The 10,164-nt window shown below is 46.5% G+C and overlaps 1 pseudogene; it reads right to left on the bottom strand.

Moving 5' to 3' along the window:
- Positions 1–267: 267 nt before the first annotated feature.
- On the bottom strand, positions 268–9,882 carry LOC137347794 (haloacid dehalogenase-like hydrolase domain-containing protein 3; annotated as a pseudogene).
- Between the last annotated feature and the right edge of the window lie 282 nt (positions 9,883–10,164).

The following is a 10,164-nucleotide window of genomic DNA, read 5'->3' as shown; positions in this document are numbered from 1 at the left end:
CGAGCTCGCCACTGGTATCAGACCCACCGGCCGTCCATGTCTCCGTTATAAAGACGTCTGCAAACGCGACATGAAATCGTGTGACATTGATCACAAGTCGTGGGAGTCAGTTGCCAGCATTCGCCAGAGCTGGCGGGCAGCCATAAAGACAGGGCTAAATTGTGGCGAGTCGAAGAGACTTAGTAGTTGGCAGGAAAAAAGACAGAGGCGCAAGGGGAGAGCCAACTGTGCAACAGCCCCAACAAACAAATTTCTCTGCAGCACCTGTGGAAGAGCCTGTCACTCCAGAATTGGCCTTTATAGCCACTCCAGGCGCTGCTTCACAAACCACTGACCACCTCCAGGCGCGTATCTATTGTCTCTCGAGATAAGGAGGCCCAAAAGATAGATAGGAAAAAAAAAGGAATGTAGTAAAATGATCCAAGACATGTTACCTGGCCTTATGAAACAAAGTTGGAGGACAGCACAGTTCTTGGAGGGTTGTGGGGCCGTTAGAGAGACAGGGAAGGATTTGAACAAGTGGATGAGAAATTTTAAATTGAAGCTTTGGGTGCTGGGAACCAATGTCGTTCAGGGAACACAGGGGTGATAGGGTGAGTTGGGCTTGGTGCGAGTTAGGATACAGGTAGCAGAGTTCTGAATGAACTCAATTTAGAGGTTGGAAGGTGGGAGGCTACCAGGAGAACATTGGAATAAGAGAATCTAGAGTTAACAGAGGCATGGATGAGGGTTTCAGATGAACTGAGACAAGGTGGAGATGGGTGATGTTACAGAGGTGGAAGTAGGTGGTCTTTGTGATGGAGAGGATATGAGATCAAAAGCTCAGCTTAGGGTAAAATCGAATGTCAAGGTTGCAAACAGTCTGGTTCAAAAGGAAGACAACAGGAGGGAGATGGAATTCTTTCAAAACAATCATCAGTATTTCATTCTGACATCAGTATTTTTGTGACCCAGTCAGCTCACTAGGTCTCCCCCATCTACACTGCCCACCACTGTCCTGCACACCCCATCCCGCCCAACTCTCTGGACAGTCCCCCTCCTCTTCATTGTGCATTGCCAGCGCTCTCCCCTCTGTATACGGTAGACAGGTGAGAAGTTGGTGAAGGGGATGCATGTGGAAGAGTGCCCACTGGTCTGGTTCATCTGGCAGAAATCTAAATATCATTTTATCCTTATTAAAAAGTTATGAATTACGAAGGTTTTGGCTTTCTCACTGGCAAAAGGTCATCTGTGGAGAACATAATCAAGACTCCATCTGCTGGCACCGATGGTTCGAACAGACAATAAAGATCCTTTGATTATTCATTCTGGGATGTGGTGTTGCTGGTAAGGTCGGCATTTATTGCACATCCCTAGATGGCCCGCTGGAGTGACTTGGTAGGCCCCTTTACAGTGATGGTGTGGGATTGGAGTCACATATAGACCAGACTGGGTAATGATAGCAGGTTATCTTCCCGTAAGGACATCAGTGAGACAGTTGGGGGTTTTACAACAATCCAATGTTTCATGGTCATTTTTACTGATACTTGCTTTTTATTTCAAAATTCAAATTCTCACACTGTCATGGTGTGATCTGAACCCCCGCTCTCTGGATCAGTCCATTGACTGAATCAGTACACTACTGCACCAATGGTGCCATTCAAAGAACAGGGCACTCTACCAGTATCCTGGCCATTACGCCTCTCTCAACAAACACCACCAAATGTAGCTTAATGGTGAATTTCTCAATCACTTTGCAAGATTCTAACTGCACATAAGCTGCATACAGAGATCACTACACTCCAGCCTACTTCATTGCGTACATGAAGCTCAGAGATATCTGACAGATGTCAGAAGACACTATCTGTAATGTTAATCTTCCTCATTCTTCCATTCCATTCTGTTCAGCAGAAGCAAACACGCAAGAAGGTAGCACTTAATTTGAGACAAACACAGTTATCTCCCATTCATGTCATGTCACCTCACTGAGGTGCACAGTACAGACTTGGAGCTGAACAGAGGGTGTGGGAAATGCTATTCTTCAAGACTGAACACAGGAGAAACTGGTCAAAAGGAAGAGAAATGGTTATTTCAGAAATCCTGAATAAAATATTATCCAAATCACCACAGCAAAATGTTAATTATTGGGCTCCTCCTTGAAGATAACGGCAATGATATTATACAATGCACCCGAAAATTGCCAGACTTTTCCGTAAAGTTTGTAATTTGTACAGAATTCTTCGAGTGGCTGTTCACAAAGACGGCACCTATTGGGGATGCAGAGACCCTCTGTATATCATGCAAATTTACACCAACTCGCCAATGTGCAACCATGAGCTCCCCCGATAAGAGGGAAAGTGACTCTCACCAAACACCTCAATGCCTATCAGAATGCTAATCGTTCCTCAATGAAACAGACTCTCCATTTCTTGTGGGTACATTTAATGACAGCATTACGAGTTTGGGGATCCAGGCAAGAAGACATTCATTTAAGGAGGCTGTGCAGCTGCTGCAGGGAGTGCAGGATGTGCGCCCTGGGCACCAGTCCCTTCGCCTTGGCGGGTTCCTCCTTCCCTCTGTAGATCAGGTAACTCTCCATCCCCACAGCCCTGGCCGCCAGATAATCCATCCACACATCATTGCCGATGTACATGGCCTGCTTGGGTTCCACTTGAGCGAAGCCCAGGGCCTTAGTAAAGATCCGATGGTCTGGTTTGGCGATTCCAACACCCTCCGACGTCAACACAAACTGGAAATGCTCCCGCAGGCCGCAATCGACTAAAATCTGCTCCAGACGGTGGTCGAAGTTGGAAATCACTGCCATGTGGATGCCCAGTCTGTCACAGTGAATCAGGGTGTCCTTCACATCGCTGAACACCTCCCAGTTCTTAGCACTGCTGAATCCTTGATAAAGGTTCTCTGCCAAAAGAGACAATACCAGCTCATCGCTCACCCCGCAGACCCGAAAGGTCCGTTTGACAATTTCCACCCACCACTGATGGGAGCTCAGGCCCTGGCCTTGACCGTAGTTGGGGAACAACTTGTCCTGCATTCGGACGAAGGCTTGGAATGACCTGTTAAGAGCCTTGGCCTCCACACGGATCCCGTGCAACTTGGCCTCTGAAGAGTACAGCTCACCGACTGTGTGACGCACTCAGAGCAGAGTATTTTTCACATCCCAGGTCAGCAACCGAGTCCTCATCTTCATTCACCCTTACTTCAATCAACACAGATCGTGGCTATGCTCTGAGTAATAGAAAGAAACAATTCACATTTATGTAGTGAATTTCATGACCTCAGAGTGTCTCAAAGAACTTTACAGCCAATGAAATACTTTTGAAGTGTATCAGTAATGTAGGAAACACGGCAGTCAATTCGTGAATAGCAAGCTCCCACACAGAGCAATGTGACAATGACCAAATAATGGACCGGATTCTGTGGTCAGTGGCAATGGTACGACTTGCCATTCATTACACTCTCAGCTGGCCACACACATTTTGTGAGCATGAGTTGCAATATGCTATCATCAGGAGTCCGAAACTGCGTGGTGCTCTCGACAGGGATTGTTTTGTCCGTGAGCAGGCCAAGCAAAAACATGGCACTTCAACCAATCAGATTGAAAAATTATCACTGAGGCACGCAGAGTCTAAACCAGGAAATATAAAATTAAAATATTTAATTCTTTGCAAAATCATAGACAGAAAGAGACAGAAAATAAAGTTAAAAAAGACCTACAACAATTAAATTCTGAAGGAATGAGAGAACATGCCTGTAAAATTAAATTTCAGTTCCAGAGAAGTTGTTTGGCAGTAATTATCACTTCCCATACATTAAAAAAAAATCACAAATACCTGAATGCACCAGCCCTAAAATTTCTGCCCTGTTTAGTGGGTTTCCAGTGGGCAAGTACAGCAACTTTGCGCACTTATGTGTTTCATTGGCGAGTCTCTGGGTGAGGTCAGGTACAGTGACGCTTCTGAGGGAAGCATGGCAACTCAGACAGCAACTTCCTGATCCCTTGCACACGTGCAGTCAGTGGAAGTTGCTATCCGATTTAATCTTTCATTACGGTGAGTGCTGAGAGCCTCACTGTCATTACTGAAAATTCTCGGCCAATTTGTTTATTTTTCCCATGATGTTAGGTGAGGAAGGTGAGGGTAAGTATAGGTGTGGAGACCAGAGAGCTCCCCTGCCTCTCCTTGAAATAGTGCCAAAGGATCGGCATGGCCAACTCAGAGGACAGATGGGCCCTCGGTTTAATGTCTTAGCTGAAAGATGGCAATGCCGATCTCCCTCACTACTGCACTTGAAATGACAGTCTAGATTTTATGTTCAAGTGTCTGAAGTGGATGCAACTTCATCCACTTCAAAAAGGGAGACAGAAAGCAGGAAACTACAGGCCAGTTAGCTTAACATCTGTCTGAGGGAAAATCTTAGAAGCTATTATTAAAAACAGCACAGCAGGGCATTTACAAAAATTCAAGGTAATCAGGCAGAGTCAACATGGTTTTGTGAAAGGGAAATCATGTTTATCCAATTTATTGGCGTACTCTGAAGGAGTACAAAAGTCCGAGCGTATCAGGCCTGTGTCCTCAGTACCTAGCTGTATGGCAGCGAGGCCTGGACAACGTATGTCAGCCAAGAGCGACGTCTCAATTCATTCCATCTTCGCTGCCTCCGGAGAATATTCGGCATCAGGTGGCAGGACCGTATCTCCAACACAGAAGTCCTCGAGGCGGCAAACATCCCCAGCTTGGACACACTACTGAGTCAGCGGCGCTTGAGATGGCTTGGCCATGTGAGCCGCATGGAAGATGGCAGGATCCCCGAAGACACATTGTACAGCGAGCTCGCCACTGGTATCAGACCTACCGGCCGTCCATGTCTCCGCTTTAAAGACGTCTGCAAACGCGACATGAAATCCTGTGACATTGATCATAAGTCGTGGGAGTCAGTTGCCAGCATTCGCCAGAGCTGGCGGGCAGCCATAAAGACAGGGCTAAAATGTGGCGAGTCGAAGAGACTTAGTGGTTGGCAGGAAAAAAGACAGAGGAACAAGGGGAGAGCCAACTGTGCAACAGCCCCGACAAACAAATTTCTCTGCAGCTCCTGTGGAAGAGCCTGTCACTCTAGAATTGGCCTTTATAGCCACTCCAGGCGCTGCTTCACAAACCACTGACCACCTCCAGGCGCGTATCCATTGTCTCTCGAGACAAGGAGGCCCAAAAGAAAGAAGAAAAGATTGGCGTACTCTGAAGGAGTTACCTGTGCCGTGGATAAAGGGGAACTGGTGGATGTATTGTACTTGGATTTCCAGAAGGCATTTGATAAGGTGCCACATCAAAGGTTATTGCAGAAAATAAAAGCTCATGGTGTCGGGGTTAACATATTGGCATGCACAGAAGATTGGCTAGCTAACAGGAAACAGAGAGTCGGCATACACGGGTCATTTTCTGGTTGGCAAGATGTAACAAGTGGTGTGCCACAAGGATCTGTGCAGGGGCCTCAACTTCTTACAATTTATATAAATGTCTTAGATGAAGGGACCGAAGGTATGGTTGCTAAATTTGCTGATGACACAGATTGCAGAGCTCTGGGTGTCCTGGTGTATGAATTGCAAAAGGTTAGTATGCAGGTACAGCACGTAATTAGGAAAGCTAATAGAATGTTATTGTTTATCGCGAGGGGAATTGAATACAAAAGTAGGGAGGTTTTGCTTCAGCTGTACAGGGCATTAGTGAGACCACATCTGGAATACTGTGTACAGCACTGGTCTCCTTATTTAAGGAAGGGTGTAAATGCGTTTGAGGCAGTACAGAGGTTTACTAGACGAATATCTGGAATGGGCGGGCTGTCTTACCAGGAAAGATTGGACAGGCGAGGCTTGTATCTGCTGGAATTTAGAAGAGTAAGAGGCAACTTAATTGAAACATATAAAACCCTGAAGGGTCTGGACAGGGTGGATGCGGAAAGGATGTTTTCCCTTGTGGGAGAATCTAGAACTAGGGATCCCTGTTTCAAAGACAGAGATGAGGAGAAATTTTTTCTCTCAGAGGGTTGTGAGTTTTTGGAATTTTCTCCCTCAAAAGGCAGTGGAAGCAGAGTCTTTAAATATTTTTAAGGCAGAGATAGATAGATTCTTGATAAGCAAGGGGGTGGAAGGTTATCGGAGGTAGGTGGAAATGTGGAGTAATCAGTTCAGCCATGAACTTATTGAATGGCGGTGCAGGCTTGAAGGGCCCAGTGACCGACTGCTGCTCCTAATTCGCATGTTTGACCGCACAACCTTCTGACTCAGGAGGTGCGAGTGCCACCAACTGAGTCACAGCTGACAGCACTGTGTTAGTGGTTAATGAGCGAATGACTGAGTGACACTTAATTTAGCTTCAGAGCACAGGAATAGAATAGTAAAGGGGAATTCCAATAGACTGCACAGGGCCTTTCCACTCGCCTGCTGACACTTACCTGGAGTGATAGTTTGCAACACCTTGTCATCACTGATGAAGTCACAGCTGCACCTACTGCTGGCTGAAAATATTCGTTCTTGATACACTTCACTGGGTGTCAGAAGAGGCAGCTGCATTCTGCATCTAATGGGACTTTTCATACTGACACTGGGTTCAAAGAGTGGCAGCACATTTCCCTTTCACCACAATCATTTAGATTCGTAGAATGCAGGAGACACATAAGCTTACAGATGAAGCAAAATTTGCTTCATCAGCTCAAAATCCCTCTATTGCAGGGAATAGTTCCAATAACCACTTGCTCGACAGCAGCTACCATCTACCTACCTAAAAGGCACAAGTCAGGAGTGTAAGTGAACTGCGAGATGGATGCAGCTACAAAAACACTCAAGAAGCTTGTTAAAATATTGAAAAAATCATTTAAATGGTCAAGCTATTCCAGTATCATTTCTTTTGGAATTTTTAGAGTGAGGACAAATGTGGGGCAAAGCGAAATCTTAATCTTCTTTCTTTATCTGAACAGGCAGTTTGGCAATGCAAGGACAGAGAATGGAAGCACCCAGGTGAAGATACCCTGATAAAAGACTAGTTGCCAAAACACCATATATCCAGTGACAGATAAACATTTGGTCTATGCACTTAACTGCAGTGGAAGAAAAGCTTGTTGCACAAATGCAAAAGTGAAAAGATTAGAAGCTGGGTAAACACCTAAAAATACAGCCTCAGCTAAATATGAAACCTACATAACTACATGTGCATACAGCAAGGTTGGATTATAGTTTAAGAATAAAACCTATTTCCCCTTTTCGGCAAAGCATAAGAGAGTTGTTGTCACCACACCAACAAGGACTAACAACCGTTTGTTGCATTAGTAACCAAGGGAGAAATCCATTAACAAAGCTAAACATCGTCCAGGACAAGCAGCCCTCTTGATGGGTACCCCATCACTACTCCAAAGATTCATTCCATCCACCACTGCCACACACTGGCCACAGTCTATACCTTCTACAAGATGCACTGCAACAACTCACCATGGCTTCATCAACAGCACCTTTCAAACCTACAACCTCCACTACCTTGAAGGACAAGGGCACCAGGTGCATGGAAACATCACCACCTGAAAGCTCCCCTCCAAGTCACACATCATCCTGACTTGGAACTATATCGCCGTTCCTTCACTGTCGCCAAGTTAAAATCCTGGAACACCCTCACTAACAGCACTGTGGATGTCCCTAACCCACAGCAGCAGCAGTTCAAGAAAGTGGCTCACCACCACCTTCTCAAGGGCGACTCGGGATGGCAATAAATGCTAGCTTTGTCAGCGACACTCTCAATCTGAGAATAGAGTTGCCAACTCTGGGTGGACTGACTGCATAGCTCTGTGGAGAGCCAGCATGGACACGATGGGCTGAATTACCTCCTTCTGTGCCTTAAATGACTCTACCACATATTCCTGCATGTTTGATCGGATGACCTCCCTACTCCAACAGCCTCGCCCTCACCACCCATAAACAAACGACTCCATCCTTGCGGAGCACCAGCTTCCCACATTAATCAGAAAGTGAGCAAACTCCGCATTAGCCAATTGAATGATTGTCTGATATATATTTAACAAATAACCTTGCTGAACCTCCATCTCCAGCATAAAGAGATCAAAGAAAATGAAAACTGCGCACAATGTTTGGTTGATGTCCCAATGGATTTTCCTGGCTTGTTGGAAGCAGTTGTCCAAGAGATGAAGCTTTAATTCCAGGAAATTCCACAGCAATCCTGGAGGGTTGGCAACCCTACCTGGGAATGAACAGAAATAATGTTATGACTGAGTGGTGAGCTGGATGGCGAACAACAGATGCCCCTCTACGTTGCTTTCATAGATCTCACCAAAGTCTTTGACCTCTCAGCAGACATGGTCTTTACAGACTACTAGCAAAGATTGGATGTCCACCAAAGCTACTTAGTATCATCACCTCATTCCATGACAATATGAAAGGCACAATTCAGCATAGCGGTGTCTCATCAGACCCCTTTCCTATCCTGAGTGGCGTGAAACAGGGCTGTGTTCTCGCACCGACACTGTTTGGGATCTTCATCTCCCTGCTGCTCTAACATGCGTCCAAGTCTTCAGAAGAAGGAATCTTCCTCCACATAAGATCAAATTTAGGTTGTTCAACCTTGCCCATCTAAGAGCGAAGACCAAAGTACGGGAGGTCTTTATCAGGGAACTCCTCTTTGCTGACGATGTTGCATTAACATCCCACACAGAAGTGTCTGCAGAGACTCATCGACAGGATTGCGGCTGCCTGCAACGAACTTGGCCTAGCCATCTGCCTCAAGAAAATGAACATCATGGGACAGGACATCAGAAATGCTCCATCCATCAATATTGGTGACCACTCTCTGGAAGGGGTTCAAGAATTCACCTACCTCGGCTCAACTATCACCAGTAACCTGTCTCTCGATGCAGAAATCAACAAGCGCATGGGAAAGGCGTCCACTGCTATGTCCAGACTGGCCAAGAGAGTGTGGAAAATGGCGCACTGACACGGAACACAAAAGTCCGAGTGTATCAAGCCTGTGTCCTCAGTACCTTGCTCTACGGCAGCGAGGCCTGGACAACGTATGTCAGCCAAGAGCAACTTCTCAATTCATTCCACCTTCACTGCCTCTGGAGAATCCTTGGCATCAGGTGGCAGGACCGTAACTCCAATGCAGAAGTCGTCGAGGCGGCCAACATCCCCAGCTTATACACTCTACTAAGCCAGCGGCGCTTGACATGGCTTGGCCATGTGAGCCGCATGGAAGATGGCAGGATCCCCAAGGACGCATTGTACAGCGAGCTCGTCACTGGTAGCAGACCCACCGGCCGCCCATGTCTCCACTTTAAAGACGTCTGCAAACGCAACATGAAGTCCTGTGACATTGATCACAAGTCGTGGGAGTCAGTTGGCAGCGATCACCAGACCATAAAGGCAGGGCTAAAGTGTGGCGAGTCAAAGAGACTAAGCAGTTGGCAAGAAAAAACACTGAAGCACAAGGGGAGAGCCAACTGTGTATTAGCCCCGTCAACCAATTTTATCTGCAGCACCTGTGGAAGAGTCTGTCACTCTAGAATTGGCCTTTATAACTATTCCAGGGGCTGCTTCACAAACCACTGACCACCTCCAGGTGCTTACCCATTGTCTCTCGAGACAAGGAGGCCAAAGATAAGAGATTACTGAGGAGACTCTTTTTTCTCCAGCCCTTCAACAAGTTAATAATGAAACAAAACATCGTGGGCCGAAGGGCCTGTACTGTACTGTACTGTTCTATGTAAATGCTAACCTTTAGACTGGAAGCTGCTCTAATACTGCTTCACTGCACCTGGTAACCGAAGGACACTTGTCCAATCCGAGGCCTCAGATTTTCACCCCTGAGGTCCGTGACGTCACCACCCGGGACGTGCATCCACCCGGAGTACTGAGCCGATGCACCTTCCGGTTTGTGCCCGTGATCCGCCCCCAGAAACAATCCGCCGGAACCCTACTCTTCCCTGTCTGCCGTTCCGCTGAGTGTTCTTTTCTGTGCAAAGGCTGAGGACGCTGGAGAGTCACAGTTTAATGAAGTTTCGGAAATTAGAGTATATAAAGGAGCAATTGCATTGAACTTGCGTTGGGATTCAGTTTGCAAAGTCTTAGGAGTTCAAGCCCATGCCTTGGAATCAGGGAAATGCTAACTTCTGAAC

Source organism: Heterodontus francisci, chromosome 32, assembly GCF_036365525.1.
Source record: "Heterodontus francisci isolate sHetFra1 chromosome 32, sHetFra1.hap1, whole genome shotgun sequence".
Lineage (NCBI taxonomy): Eukaryota > Metazoa > Chordata > Chondrichthyes > Heterodontiformes > Heterodontidae > Heterodontus > Heterodontus francisci.
The sequence above is the reverse complement of the archived record's forward strand: the minus strand, read 5'-3'. Positions and strand labels throughout refer to the sequence as shown.